Source organism: Amblyomma mixtum, chromosome 1 (genome assembly GCF_055824585.1).
Source record: "Amblyomma mixtum isolate Tamu chromosome 1, ASM5582458v1, whole genome shotgun sequence".
Taxonomy (NCBI): domain Eukaryota; kingdom Metazoa; phylum Arthropoda; class Arachnida; order Ixodida; family Ixodidae; genus Amblyomma; species Amblyomma mixtum.
This window is the reverse complement of record NC_143012.1, coordinates 20,596,928-20,612,576: the sequence shown is the minus strand read 5'-3', so window position 1 is coordinate 20,612,576 and position 15,649 is coordinate 20,596,928. Positions and strand designations below refer to the sequence as shown.

General features: G+C 47.9%; 1 protein-coding gene across 1 annotated transcript in view; it reads left to right on the top strand.

The window, feature by feature from the left end:
• Positions 1 to 405: 405 nt before the first annotated feature.
• vri (nuclear factor interleukin-3-regulated vrille) overlaps positions 406 to 15,649 on the top strand; it is a 90,686-nt gene continuing 75,442 nt past the window's right edge. Inside the window, exon 1 of the mRNA XM_089588370.1 lies at positions 406 to 528. The gene's annotated coding sequence lies outside the window, so the exon portion shown is untranslated. The remainder of the gene's footprint in view (positions 529 to 15,649) is intronic.

The window sequence follows — 15,649 nt, the reverse complement described above, 5'->3', positions numbered from 1 at the left end:
GTAATCCTGCAGTATACTCGTAGTTCTGCCGTGCGAACGGGTTTTGTCGTCCGCCGGAACAAATCAAGTACCGCGCTAAGCCTGGCACTTCAGCAAACATGTGGAACATGCTGGAAGCAACACTTTTGCTAGCTGTTCGCATATCTTCAAGCAGCATCGGTCTGTGCTAGCCCTTGCGGAACGTTTAAAAGGTGCAGACATAACACTTCGAACGCAAACAAGCGATATGATTAGTTTTAAGTCGTGAGGAGATGCTTTCAGCAAGTATCAGTCGCAAGCGTTGCGTGGAACATGTCATTTTGAATGTTTTCCGAGGAGGCGCTGGGCATTTCCGCCCACATCGAGTGACGTCAACGTGTACTTGCCCCAATTATTGTGACGTCACCGAATCCACTGTTTGCTCGCAGGAACAGCCAGTGTTTGCCGGCTACGCCCACGTCATCAGAATTGTGGTAGTCCAGGACGGCCCGTCGACTGTGGCGGCAAAGTAGACTTCAGCGCTGGCGCCTACCGAGACTGAAAGTGCCGGTAATTAATTGTTTTTAATTATTTATTCACGCTGCAGACTAGTGTTTTGCGTTCATTTTCATGATCACTAGGCACTAGGCATCTTCAAGGCAAAAAGAAACAGACACCCAACACTTTTCTGCCTGTACCCACTTATCCCTTTACCCTCGACGTGCTACACTCTAAAAAGAAGGCGGTAATAGGGGAGTAAGCTGCCCTCTAGCGCACTACAATTTATAAAAGGGAGTACTTACTGTATTTTGCCTCCATCTAGACGCATTCGTTTTTAGAGCATACAGACTGCACACAGTGGTATCATGCCCGCAAAGCGCTTCGTGCTATGCAACTAGTTAGTTACTGGGAACTGCCTAAAGGCGCTGTGTAAACCTGGCTCGGCTGTGACGTGACGTAAGCACATACGCCTCCCTAACTGCCAATTTCAGTCGGCGATCCAGAGCACAGCTCGGGGGGGGGGGGGGGGGGGGGGACGGAAAATTCCGCGCAGTGTCGGAATATCTAAATCGGCGAATGGAACACAAGATGCGCTCCGGTCTGCGCGGAGCAAAGCGGGGCGATCCGTCGCAGAGGGAGTTGCTACTTATACACGATTGAACCCAGGTTCTCAATGCAAATCGCCCATTGAAACGCTAGTTCTGGTTCATGGAGCAAGAAAATTTGCTCCCGAACGCCGACTGGAATTCGTCATAAAATGTTTAAGAGCCTCGCGCCAACGGCTACATGTAGAGCTCCTGGAGAGGTATAAGGCTGCTTTTCCGACTAGAGAAGAAAGTTGCGGTTGGTTAGAGCTAGTTTAACAACAACTACGGCGTGGTAACTGGCGCGCAAACACAAAAGGCGACAGAAAAGGGCTCCCAGGTTAGGATTAGCGTTGTCGCGTGAGAATGCCGTTTTATATTTGCCCCATTTTTTTTTCATGCTGCTTACCGCGTCGCAGCTCTCACTAACGGGTCAGAAAAGCACGGAGGCGCTAAAGACGACCGATAAACCGTTCTTTCTTGTTGAGGTTACGTAAGCATCGAGATTAGTTAATGGGCTTTACCAGCCGAAGCAACGGCCTGTGAGACACAGCGTACAGTGGAACACTCCGGGATAAATCCAGTTGCCGCTGCGTTCCTTGACTTACAGCCTTTGTCAGAAGTTTAGAGCCCAGGGGGTTTGCTTCTGGGCCACACTGCTTTGCCCGTAATGCGTCCTCAGCGTCCCAAATCTCCTGAAGGCAAGAACATTTTTGGTCCTGCTCCCCAAGATGCATGGGACTTACCTGAGTCCTACAGGAGCGCCACAATAGGGCTCAGAAGCAAACCCCCCGTGCTCTAAACTTTTGACAAAGGCTGTACATGTACCTCAGTAAACTTTACGTTTATACACTTCGCCTGTGTCTAAGTGTGAACGCTGCTTCCCCGACTAAAAGCTTTTTTGTCCCCGTTTGCTCTCGCGGTATCAAAGCTATCACAGAAGCATGAAGCTATACATGCACATAGCTGTTCAGCACGCAAGTACGTTCTCGTACTATTTGCTTGACAGTATGAGCGAACGCTTAACGACCGGATGGGACGTCATTGACTTCGACCGTTCCGTCGCGAGCAACAGGACGCGTCCGAAATCGGCGCACGGTCGCTCCGTTACGTGTCTCGACAGCGGGCCTCCCGCCAACCACAAACAAAGATGGGCGCTTGTTTTGACCGGCCGTCTCCGTCGCAAAGGGCCTCGGCCCGAACGCGTGTCTGTTGCCTTGGCAACCGTCGCGCGCGAAAAACGAACAAGAGCGGAGCGCTTCCTTTCCCTCTCCTTTCTTTCCCTCCTCCCTCCCCACTTTCCCGGTCGGTTCCCCGTGTTTATGGCCTGCCTTCCAGGGCATTTTTTTCCTCCCTGTTTTCTTAATCCCTTGTTTTCACTCGCCGAGCTGTACCAGTTACCTTTATTTCGGCTTCGACCGTTTCTCACGGCCGCTATTTCTTCGCTGAATATTCTTTTCCTTCATTGAAACATTCCAGCCGTCTATGTTTTTCTAGAGAAAGGAAGAAATACACTGAAACATTTCCGCGGGCCCGCTTCGTTCATCACGCGGTTTTTTTTTTCCCGTTGGCGTTCCTGTTTTCGGTTAACAGCCCCCTCACCCTCTTCAGTGTTTTTCTCCTTCTGCACGCTTCCCTTGTTTTCTTCTTTCTCACCGGATGCTTGCACCGTTTGTCCTTTCAAGCTGCTTCTGCTTTTCCAGGGCGGTCTGAAGGAACTGCACCTTCCTCGAGGGCAGTACAGGAACGAAACCGCCTACGCCCGACAACTGGCGCCCAACGTGGGGCTCATTTGTCTCCGTACATTTCGTCACTTCCCTGCTGCCTTTCTCCCTTCCTCCTGTTTTTCCCGTAGCGCTTTCTCTCCGACGAGTGTGTGTTACCTTTTTCGCCGTCTTCACTCCTTCCTTCTCTCTCACTCTCCCTATCTTTCAACCGGAATTTCTCTGTTCCTCTCCACTCTCGTCGTTTTCCCCATTCTCCCTAAACTGTGCAACTCCAGAAAACCCTCTCTCTGCACTCACGCTCCCTTTCCATCCCCAACTGGTATCCTATCCTGCGCCGAGCTTCCCTATCAACCCTTCTATTTCCTCTTGATGGGGAAACCTGTTGTCGCATCGCATCCTCTCTCTCTTTCTCGTTTCTTCTGTGTATCCCTTTTCGACGTCCCCTTCTTCCCTCCTTGCCTTTGTACCATCTCCCCGAATCAATTCTGGTTCTAGCCCAGAATGTTGTCGCTTTTGCCCTTAACTGTTGTCCCCCCCGTCTTTCTTACCGCCGATTTCAGGTAAAGGAAATGGCACGCCGTTGGATTGTTTGTACGGTCTCCCGAAAACCCTAGTATCATGACTGTTACGTATGACTCTGCCTTCTTGTCCCGCAATGTGGCGTCACATATGTCGCATTCCTGATGATTTTGTACTGTTTTCCCTCTGGGAGCTTTTTTGGGGGGAATATAGGCGAAATATAATATCCAGAACACTTGCGCCAGAACGCAAAAGGCCTCTTGCCTGCAGTCAAGGCGGTAGCGGTGGTTAACTGATTATGGCGTTCGGTGGATGAACCCGAGAAGGTCTAGAACACTTCGCGGTGTTTTGTGAGGCTTAGCAATAGTTTTCCTCCGCCAGTCTGCTTGAAGTCCAAGAATACACAAGCTCAGAACAAAAGAATTACTAGCCACCCAGAGCGTTACTATAATCTGTGGCAAAGTTGAAGTTGCTTAGGCTTACTGACTGAGACCAGGAAAGAGTATTCCGAAATGGGGTAGCAGATAGTTGTCGTTGCGCTGCTTGGTAGGTACCAAAATCTGCAATATGGATTTTTGGAAGCTCAAACTGCAAAATTGACAGCCCGGAAATTACACGTTTTTGGAAGATGCATTCTGTCAGTATAGATCGATACATGTAGATCGATACTAGTTTCAGATCTATCATTCTGTATCATAGTGGAGGAGTTGAAACGTCCGTCGCCTTGGTGCCGATTCATGCTGAGCACCCAACGAGGTGCTATTTTTTTTTTCCTTTTGGCTAATGCGATACCACAGCCATATTCGCTGTTTGATTTGTCTCCTGTAGGTTCTGTTAAACTAATAAAAAGGGTCATGACCCGATAACTGTAAACTTTGAAGTTAGTATCGAAAGTTTCTGGCAATTCTTCGGAGCTTTCGCTCCCACACAACTCGACAGCTTCAAGACCATCACTGAGCTTTTTGTACTGCATTTCACGACTCTTTGGCACCGGCGCGCGAATGTATGACCCGCTCACGTGTTCGGGACTGTTCTGAAGTGATCACCGCAAACATTCTAGCCCTTCATGTTTACTTTATTTGTTTGATTATTTGATTGATAATTTGTTTGTTTGTTTGCTTATTTTTCTTTGTTTGCTTGTTTTTGTTTGTTTGTTTGTTTGTTTGTTTGTTTGTTTGTTTGTTTGTTTGTTTGTTTGTTTGTTTGTTTGTTTGTTTGTTTGTTTGTTTGTTTGTTTGTTTGTTTGTTTGTTTGTTTGTTACGTGCCGAACAACGCTGTGACCGACGAGAGACACCATAGAGCAGGTTTTCGGACTGATTGCGAACACCTGGCGTTCCTTAACACGCACCTGGTAACGCGCTCGGGCTGTTTTGCATTACGCCTCGGCCCGTACAAGGCCACCACGGCTTCGTGCTTTCCATTGCTCTTCCTCTGACATAAAACTAAACAGACACCGCTGTAACGCCTCTTGCTACTCGTTGCGTACTGCGGGAACTGGAACCGTTCTTTAGGGCAACAAAGATGGTGGCGCTAGAAGAAATGAAAAAAGTTTATGAAACGAGATTTTCCTTTATACTGTCATCCCTCCATAACCGGCGCCCGACAGACTCACTCGTGAAGGGGGTCACACGTGGTATTCCCCAGTTTCCCCTTCACCTTACAAAAGACGGTCGCGAATAGAGCCCCCGAGTAGCGAGTGAGTCGAAAGCAGGAGGAGGAGCGTCGCCACTGCTTTCGAAACACGCGCGCACCGTAACGTCGGACGGGAAGGGATGGCAACGTGCGACACAGAGCAAGTGTTCGCCGCCGAGTCATACCTCTGAAGCCCGTCTTCGTTGAAGGTCGCTGAGCTCAACCTTCTCTCACTGTGATGTCCTAACGCGAAGCCGCGAACACGACGAACTTACCGCAGTTCCCCTCGCGTGCCGCCCAGACCCCCTGTTTTTAATGCCGCCTCGCCCTCGGCGGTGCGGACGGCTTCGCTCCGGAGACACGTGACAGCCGCCGAAGGCGGCCAGTGCCACGGCCGCTCCGAGCACACGCGTCGGAGCGCACGGGGCCCGCGATGGCACCGTAACCGTTATACAACCCTCTGCCTGTGCTGCCCCCGAGCGCTCAGGCAGCCCTCGTCGAAGGCTGGAGCTTTCTTTCGGGCTTCGTTGTGTTATACAGCGTGAATTGCGTGTGTATGGCAAGCTGACAGGCAGGTCTAGGTACGACCGACCGACCGACCGACCGACCGACCGACCGACCGACATGTCGAATGACTTGATGGCTGATTTATTGCTTGTTTATAACCAGTCTCTATCGGCTGGCTGAGCAACGGATTGAATTTTCGATCAATCGAAGAATCGTCTGATTCAACTGGCCGACCGACCTGGCAGTCGGCCAGCCAATTGATTGATTAATTGATTGATTGCATTGTTCATGCATTAATTCATTGGTCGATCCATATCCGATCAAGGCTTAGCGCTCAACGTTTGCTTGTTGACATTAACGTCTCAGCAGCTGTGCGAAGGACTTCAGGTCTAGGCGGCGACCTCGTCCGCAACGCAGTATTTCGTGACCTAATGCTCCTCGTCTGCTGCACACAGATAATGTTAGAGCCACAGTAATCATGGCATGGACACCTCCATAGGAGAAAATTCCGATGGCGTCCGGAGTCGGCTGTCATAAGATTCGCTGATTTGTCGCCGGAGTTTGTGACGTCATGAGACCACGTGACATCACCGACTTGGCAGGTGCACTTGCAGGTGAGGTGCGCCGGTCGTACGACATGGCCGATCGCTCTGGCGGGCTTGGCGTCAATTGTTAGGTGCGCTTTGTTGTTTTGGAATGCAGCGAGTCAACACCGCGTGTGTGTGCCTTAGTATGTCACTGAAGATGGAGTAACGGTGGCTGCAATAAGCTGAGCGTATGCGGCGAGCAGCAGTGACGGAGGAGGAGAAGCGGCAGTGCGGACTTCATATTTTAATGCTATGACATTCTCAATAAAATTGGCTGTGGCTTAGCTTGGTTAAGCCCGGTAATTGCGAAAGCAATACCCGTACCTACACCATGGTACAGCTGGTAGTGTAGCTGGTGGTGGTGCTTGTGGCTAGACTTGTGGTGATGCATCGGTTATACAATCCAATCCAAACCAATCCAATCCCATCCAATGCATTCCAATGTAATTCAATGCAATTCAATTCACTCCAATCCAATCCAATGTAATCTACTCTAATCTAATGTAATCCAATCCAGTCCAGTCCAATCCAGTGCAATCCAGTCTAATCTAATCCGATCTAATGCAATCAAGGTCAAATGAAGGTCAGTGGTGGTCACCGCCGCGGCACGGCAAAGGCGTGCAAGTGCAAGTAGTATTGCTTTCGCAATAATATAATGTAATTACGTGTCTCCTAAATTTCTTCTTTCATTCAGTCGTCCGTTCATTCAGTCATTCAGTCGTCCTCTGCGCACTCCCTCTGTAACAAGGAGTGCGCTAAATTACTCCCGTTTTACTCCCATATAGGCATATTCGTCTTTATAGTGTATCGACACCTTCTTAATCAACATTTCTAGTCTCGTTTATTATAGCGGACACCTGCTAAGTATCAATGGCTTTGTTAAGAGTGTTTTTTAAAATTTATTAAACTCTCCAGCCTACTCTGACAATTATGTCAGAGATGTGGGAGTTAAAGTTTCGCCCGCATTTTTGTGAGCCTGTGTCCCCCGATGTGAATTCTCGTAATCCTGCAGCCATGGCATTCTTTTGAGGTTATAGGATTACTTTTAAAGGAATAAATATCATAAAAAAACTAGTAAAAATTACTTCCGTTCTTCGGACTCCTTTTGCGTCGATTTAACCGTCGGCCGATTTATTTACACATTCATTATATTCCGCCCTGGGCGTTCATTGGTTGGAAATTTCTTCACAGGTTCGTCGATTATCCAATGAACGGGTTACAAAAAAAAAAAAGCTGAACAAAAGCAACTGCCATTACATCGCGAGCATGAGCTATTTTCTTCCCTCGCCCACGCACGGATCGACATCGCTGATGCCAAAAAAAGCCCCCGCGCAGGATGTTCCAGCAAGCTCTGCCACCCCCCCCCCCCGCACACATACACACACACACACATTTATTTCTGTGCATCACGTTTTTGTGGTGGGGAAAAGATCCCAGCCCGAACACGTGCTGCGGACCACACGTTCGCTCGCCGTGGAGCTTACAGCCTCCGTTTCCCAACAAAAAACACAGTTCGTCGCCTTCGGGGAGATTATTTCCTCGCAAGCATTCTCGCGCCCCTGTCGAGAAATAAAGAAGGAAAAGCGAAAACAAAACGAAGCAATTTCATATTTTTTTTTTTTTTATATCGCAGTTTGTGTGCTTTCTGATGGAATACGTTACGTACCACTCCTTGTTTACCTGGTTTCTGGTGATTGCCGTTCGACGTTGTTGTAAGCGTGCTGTAAGCGACTTGTTGTAAGCGTTTTTGCCGATTTCTCCTGTTATTAACAGTTGTATTACTGATATGAACCCCTTTCGTAACTCTAAGTTCTGGGGTCATACTGCATGCCAACATTGTCCTTGTAACTTCTTTTAACAATACTTTCATTCATTCATTCATTCATTCATTCATTCATTCATTCATTCATTCATTCATCCGTTCGTTCGTTCGTTCATTTGTTTGTTTGTTTGTTTGTTCGTTCGTTCGTTTGTTTGTTTGTTTGTTTGTTTGTTTGTTTGTTTGTTTGTTTGTTTGTTTGTTTGTTTGTTGGACTTCTTTGTGAAGGCAGCTGGCACGTTCGCACTTTTCCTTTGGCGGCATGCGCTATTGCTGCTCCCCCCTTACGAACTAAAAGAAAAAAAAAACTATCTTCTTACCCATTCAGCTGCAATTGACGCACCCCCGTGTAATAGTAATAACAATAAATTCGATCACAAATCAACTATTACGAAGTATATTAATCGTTCACTTTACTGAGCGCTCAGCTTTCATCGTCAATGCAAGAAGGGCGGTGTATGTAACACCGGAGGTTTTGTGGAGCTTGGCTTCGCAAGTGCGTGGGACGTAGAAATATGCACAAGTAACTGTTCAACAGAAACAGTGAATCGAACGCAGCAAAGCCTATATATTGTCTGAGTGTAAATGAAGAGTAAATATTAGACAAAAAAAACGCAGAGTACGCTACCGCAAATTCGCTTACTGATAGGAGTATTGGAGGGAAATTAATCATACTAGTTTTTATATATTTTTATTTTTATTTTTACTTCTACGGAAAGAGGCAGCCGAGATAAAAGGCTCAAAAGCCTGACGAGGCCTCGGCACCCTAACAGTTTGACACCGAAGACGAGTGAAATAATAGACGCAAAACATACATCACAGCACAATTAGTGCATACATGTGTGGAAATGTGCGCGCGCAAGAGACAAGCGCGGTGGGTTACGATGCAAAGACGCCTTGCGGCTGGCGAACGCATTCGTGACCAGTCGAATCTTGCATTCGACTCCCTATCTCCACCTGCGGAAACAGGAGGAGGATGCCCTCGAGGTCATCCTCCGCAAAATCATGAAACGAGCGCTGGACCTCCCGGTCTCTACCTCTACCAGGCGCCTTTTGGCACTGGGGATGGTTATTAACACTTTTAGGTAGCTTCGGGAGGCCCACCTCAACAACCAATACACTCGTCTCACAAAGACAGGGTCGGGTCGCCGCCTTTTAGCCCGACTTCACATCCAGCACACTCAATTCACAGAGGAGAGATGCCGCCTTCACGTACACTGGAGACGCGCCCTCCACGTGCGGCCTCTCCCCACCAATATGTCCAAAGAGGATCATAATGGCAGGCGCCTGGCGCGGGCGGAAGCCTTGGACCGCCATTTTCGGAGCAAACCAGGAGTCTTCTACGTGGACGCGTCCGGCCCGGACCCCAGGGGATGGTACACGGCCGCGGTTGTCCACGAGGGTAAAACAGTAGACGCCCTTACTTTCAAGGTCCAGTCAGCAATTCACGCAGAAGAGGTTGCCATCGCTTTGGCAGCCTCTCACACCTCCTCCAAATACATAATCACCGACTCGCGAGGGGCTTGCCGTAACGTCACGCAAGGGTGGGTTACTCCCCTAGCTTATCGCATTTACCAAAATTGTAGCCGAGACTCGGATCCCGCGCACCGATCTCTCGTTTGGGCTCCAGGTCACCAAGGCGTCCACGGAAATGAGGCAGCCGACGCCGCCGCCCGCGCGCTCTCTCTCCAGGCATTTCCCACCGGAACCGACGCCGACCAGGACACTGATTTCAATCCGATTTATACCACTTTTAAAGAAATATTCGAGTATTACAAATCCACGCACCAAACTCTTCCCACCCCGTGCAAAGGGCTGGGGAAGGTCAACGAGCGGGTACTCCTGCGCCTGCTCACCAACACGATGTTGTGCCCGGCAACTCTGCAACATTTCGATCCTCAATTCGACGGGTGGTGCTCACACTGTGGGGAGGTGTCTGACACTTACCACATGGTGTGGGCCTGCCAGCAGAACCCATCTCTACCCCCTGTCCCAAACCCCACCCGAGAGGACTGGGAGGCGACCCTGTCCGGTTGCTGCACCCTCGAGGCCCAAAGGGCCTTAACGCAGCGCGCCCGGGCTGCGGCAAACGCCAGTGGGGTACCTGACTAGGCATCCCACCTAGTGGTTGTAAGGGCGTGACCCTTCAAGTCACGACTCCCAACACCTCTCCCTATGATTTAATAAATGTTTTCACCACCACCCATGCCGGAACAGAAACTATGCAGCGAGAGTCACATGACCAACATAACCACAATTATATATACAAGCAAGATCAATTGCATGCATGCAATAATAAACTGCAGACGTGGGTGGATCGAGGCCCTACTGTCACCCACGAACAAAGTCATCCGAAGGAAGTTTTAGAGGGAACAAAATTCAACATTGTTGGCAGTTAGGTATTGTTTAATGTTTCTTTTAAATGTAGCATTGCTGACAGAAAAGTCAATGTTCTGTTTGAACCTATTGATAACAAAGGGAACTTCGTAAATTAGTGTTTGTTTGCCATAGTTTGTTCGAAGTTTAGGAATTAACTTTCTGTGGATTCGAAGGTCGTATCCTACTGAGTGGTTATCAGGAATTTCTGCATGTAATTTCTGCTGATGTATATAGTGTAGCAAACGAAAGTGATAAATCTGATTGGCTTTAAGCATACTGTGCTTCTGGAATAGCGGTGCAGTATGCAGATATTGTGGGTTTCCGTAGTATCCTTCAATATCTCTAAGCGCCCTTTTTTGTACGACAATGAGCCGGTTTAGGTTTTTATGCGTTGTCGTACCCCAGTACTAGTACTATCTAGTACTGGTACTAGATACTATACTGGTACCAGTACTAGTATACTACTAGTATACTGCTAGTATAGTACTAGATAGCACTATCTAGTTCTAGTACTATCCAGAGCGATAACAAATTTAACTTCTGATTTCTAAAAAAATTGAGCGGTTTGCTTGTGCTTTTACACGTTTCTATATTTGTCGACGTCTTTGGCCTATCCGTGACGTCAATGGGTGCGTGTGGCGCGCACCCAGGAGCTTCACACTGAAAACTCCAGGGCAAATTCTGGCTATAACATTTTTTGATTAGCGAAGAAATGCTAGGACGTACTGTCATCAACGAATGAAGCGCAGACAGGGCAGTTAAAACACAAATAGCATAATGAGATCTTCTTTGAGGAACAATAAATCCAAGGGTCGTTAATTGCCCTTTAAAGGGGCAAAAACTGGTCATTAGAACTGAAGGAGTGTACGATGGGGGGCTAGTTGGTAATCCATGAACTAAGAACGAAAACCACGCAAAGGACGATACACAGGGAAGAAGTAGACAGGACGAGCGCGGTCGTCCTGTCTACTTCTTCCCTGTGTATCGTCCTTTGCGTGGTTTTCGTTCTTGGTCATTAGAAGTTGTCATGAAACCACATTGTATGGACTGCTAATACTTTTGCGTTTTTTCGTTCACGTTTCAGTTGCCTCTACTGCATTTAATTTGGCTCTGATTGTGCATAGATGTTATCATATCAGTAGCGTCTTCCTTACTTCTAGTGTATTTCGTTGCATTCCCACTCCATAGCGTCAGGGGTTCACCTACGTATGTCTCTTACTGTTTAGTAAATGTTTTAAGGATGCTAGTAACGACGGCTGCCATTTCTTCGTCCCTTAAGCACAAGTCCATCTCCCAAGCTTTGTGAGAAAGAAAATGAATATCTTTAGCGGGAATTGAATATATTATTGGTAAACATGTATATTATGAGCACGGACACACTGATCCTAAAGAGTTAGCACACGAAGTCATAAGGGCCCTCCGGAGGGAGATTTATTAAGTTATTTTCAACTCCTATCATTCTCAATGAAAATTAGCTACAGTATGGCCACACATGAGAACCGCGCAGCCAAATTTGCTTGCGGAAATTTTAAAAGTTCATCGCTCCGTGCGACACACGAGCTAATAATAGTGCTAGTCATCATCATCATCAGCAGCAGCAGCAGCAGCAGCCGAATTGTGTATGCTGCAGGACAAGTACCTCTCCTTACAACCTTCAGTAATTGGTAACTGGCTATTTCAGAAAACCTTTCGAGCTTGTTCATGCCTCTGGCTCTCGGCTACTTCATTTTTTGCCCCGCCGCGGTGGCTCAGTGGTTACGGCGCTCGGCTGCTGACCCGAAAGACGCGGGTTCGATCCCGGCCGCGGCGGCCGAATTTCGATGAAGGCGAAATTCTAGAGGCCCGTGTGCAGTGCGATGTCAGTGCACGTTAAAGAACCCCAGGTGGTCGACATTTCCGGAGCCCTTCACTACGGCGTCTCTCATAGCCTGAGTCACTTCGGGACGTTAAACCCCAATAAACCAACCAACCAACCATTTACATTTTCTTTCACGTGCTACCCATTCTGACACTCCGGTAGGCCGCCGGTGAACGGTTGCTCACTTTCCATTCCCGGTATGAAAGCGCTCGGTGTGAACAACCTCGTCATTGGCTCACATTTTCGACCCGCGCGCCGAGGCGTCAAAGCGTATCGGGTAGTACAACGTTTCCAGCATTCGCGAGGAGAGACGCAGAAAAACGCGAGAACTTAAGGAAGGGGGGGTGGAGGGAAGAGCTGAGGGAAAAGAGCGACGGAAGAGGAGCGGAAAGAGAAAATGAGAGAGAGGGCAGTGTTTTCCCAATTGTTCCGAATGTCGGGCTTCAGCCGCAACGTCCAGGCGCTGCCTCCGCGGCCCCTGGCGGCAGCCGCTCGAACTACGTCCTCTCGCCGGCGGCGATCGCGAGCCCGGACGTTCGGCTTCTCCGCTCATTGAGTGCGCTGGCATTCACTCGGTGAGAGCGCTTCTCCGCGCGACTCCTGTGCTCTCCTCTCGGATAAACAAGCTCGCCTCCTGTAGTCGCCGGCGCTTTGAGCGCACCCCGACGCCTTCGAATTCGGTGGTGAAAGAAACACTCTTTTTCTCTCCGACGTTCTATCCGGAGGTCGGCGGACGTCTCTCATCCTGTGGACTTTGACGGTCGTCGAACTCGACGCCGGCGCAGTAGTTATTGCTTCGTCGACATCGCCGGTCGCGGTGGAGGAGGTCGACTGCAAGACTATCATCCTAGCCGCTTCGGTGAGTGCAATAGACTTGTTCCTGGCTTTCTTCTTGTTTTTAGACTTCTCCAGCTTACAGACTGCTCGTCATTAATTGAAGGACCGAGCTGTTGATTCCGACGGTAGAAATCGTGTTTCAAGAAAACAGATTTCAATCAGCAGTTTCATTTGTCAACAGAAGGATGATGGGGGAGGCTGGAAGGCGCGCAAGAAGAGCTCTGAGGTGACTCAAACCGCGTTCAAGAGGCCCCGCCCCTCCCTGCCCTATTCGATGCAAAGCGTGACAATTTTGTGGTATGACCAGCCGAATGGAAGCGCCTCTTTTATATTTCGGAAAACAGCTTTCCGAACAAAAATCGTGAAAGAGCTCTAACAGCACGCTGATATAGATCAGATAGCCTATAAAAATAGCACCACTCCTTTAAAAGCTGGTCATTGGTTTCAGAGTAAGTCTGACGCCTGTTCAAAACAGAAGTTTCATTGGTGTATCCTTACGTTATCTTAACTGTGAGGGCTAACCTGTGGACGCGCAGCATCTAAGTTCCTCTAGTCACCTTTTGAACCCCAACTGTAGCTATGAAAACTAATAAACGACATTACGACACGATTAACGTCGACACCAAACCAGACTTTTCCCAGCTGCTGGCATTATCTTATCAGTGAGTGTGATGCAAAGTGCGCAGGCCTCTTAGGTCAATGAAGTCGCTATCGAGGCACTAGTAACTGCAGTAACGTTAACCTAGTAATAACAAAGGTTAAGCGTTAGCCAACTGCTGACGCAAGCCTCTCGTGGGCATTTAACGATTACTTGGGTGGAACACTTAATGGCGTCGTGTTAGCTGACGCCGAGACACGATTTCAGTATTGCATAAACGAAGACATTTAGAATAACTGCCTCACCAGCTTGACTGCAATGTCGCCGTGGATACGTTCGGCCGTGTTTTGAACTGTCTCGAGCATTTTCATTCGTCATGACAGTGTGGTAAAATGAGTTTTAATGTTGATAGCAGTTTATATAAGGTGAAGAAAAATTATCATAACGAAGCGAATTACGTTTGTTACTTGCTTCTTTCCATAATGGCAGCTATCACCAAAGTGTACTTCAAACTTAATCCGAAGCGCTTGTAAAAGTGCGAGACAAGTTGGGAAACCTATGTTGAAGCTTTACAACACTACAGTAGAGCTATGTAGCAAACCCCACTGCTAAGGCTGAAGTGGAAGACGACACTAGTTTTGTTAAAGGGTCTCTAGCCTTCATGACTTCATGACACTGAATGAAACGGAGTGACAAGTTTCGAAGGTTTGGTAATGACATTTGAACAGTTGCGAGAACATATGCAAACTTTTTTTTTAATATAATTTTTCTACCACTTCTTTGATGATGATGATGATGATGATGATGAATGTTTATGGCGCAAGGGCCTCTGTAGCCAGAGTGTGTCGTGGCACAGGGTTGTTTTCATTGCACAAAGTGGGGTCAAAGACCCATTTCCCAAGCATTTCACCCTAGAGCAGCCGAGCACCAGACAAGGGAAAAGCTTGTACCCATTGTATCACCGGTGGGTGCCCCGGCTGCACAGGGGATCGAACCCAGCACCACACACATGCTTGTCCCACGTCTTTCATAATCAAGTTTCACAGGTGGTCTCATGTGCGCAATAGATTTTTAAAATTTATTGGCTCACAAACGGTGTTAATGTCATTCTTTAAAAGCAGAGTTCTTGCTACTCATTGACCTGCCTGTGGCACTAGCGTGCCCGTGGTCCTGGTTTCGAATCCGCGACCAAAGTGAGTTTCCTTGCAGCCGTAAACATTTTAAGAATTCGTACAGTTTCCTTTCAAACCGAGCGGCTGCGCACTGGTGGTTGTTAATTGCCGTTATGTCCTCGTTTGCCACATATTCATGCACTTCACAACAAAACTTATCCAAGCACTCAAAATGGAACAAATCAATCGCGTGAATCTGCAGGGAACGATTCTTTGTGCCCTTTCAGCGCTATGTCGGCTGCTAATAAAGCTGGAATTAACAATTCCAGCAAAATTTAACGATAAAGACCTCTACGGTCCAATGTATAAATGTATTCTTATGTCATTTTATTTTTTTGCAATCCATTGTCATATTTTAAAAAGCTTTATTGCTCTTCCATATAGTAGATGCAGGCCTACCACGATAAAAAAAAACGTAATATGGCAGCGATGACGCGTACTCCACAAGCTGTTGCATTGTCCCACCAGGTGCACATCAATCGACGAACCGCCTTCATTTCTATGCACCAGCGGAAATTTGTCTCTTAACGCTTCTCTGCAGACACCTGTGAGCACAGCAACAATAATGCAGACAAACATAGCAACAAATGTACAACTGTCGCTTCCCTTGTCAATCACAAACTAGGCACTTAACCACTCAGTATGACTCACTACGTAAATGCAGGTATCCTCATAAAAAGTCCCAAACAGTAAGTAAAAAAAAAAAATCGACTGACGCTAACATCTCCATCACTTGATGCCGCGGAGAAATAATGGCTTCCCGTTCGCAGCACTTTATTAGAGTATGTGACGGTTGGCGAAGCTGTTCGGTTCTAACGTCGTCGAAAGTTGAGCAACTTTGATCGCCCCTAATCCGCTCGAGCAAGGTTATGCAACGCCGGGAAGAGTGGCAGCACAACGTACAGTTGCCATAATCCGAGTCACACTCCTTCGGTAATGGCGTTAAAGCAACGTTAAGGCCACTAATGCA